Here is a 379-nt window from a genome sequence, read left to right as displayed (position 1 = left end):
CACCACTGGGGCTTTACCTCCGCCTCAAGAGCTGGATGGTGGTCCTGTCCTCCAGGAAGGAGTGGCTGAGTGACCGTCCCAGCGGGCGTGCAGCGAAAGCCTCCTCGTCCTGCCAAAAGCAGAGGGGGAGGAGGTGCTCAGGGCCTTGGCACGAGGAGCCACGGGGTGGACAGACCCTGTTCGTGACACAGACGCAGGGTGGCTGAAGCTGGGGGCCTCCGAGGGTGCAAATGGGCTGGGTTCTCATCCAAGGGTGCGTTTAATCCCAAAGGAACCCCCAGGACCCCCTCCATCCCCAGCACTTTCCCAGCTGCACCTTGCCGAGCTCCCAGCACCGCCACGCTCAGCCCACAGCCCCCAAACCCATGGGGCCAGCACG

This window comes from Egretta garzetta, unplaced genomic scaffold, assembly GCF_000687185.1.
Source record: "Egretta garzetta isolate BGI_Z169 unplaced genomic scaffold, ASM68718v1 scaffold207, whole genome shotgun sequence".
NCBI lineage: Eukaryota > Metazoa > Chordata > Aves > Pelecaniformes > Ardeidae > Egretta > Egretta garzetta.
Note: the sequence above shows the minus strand (reverse complement) of the source record.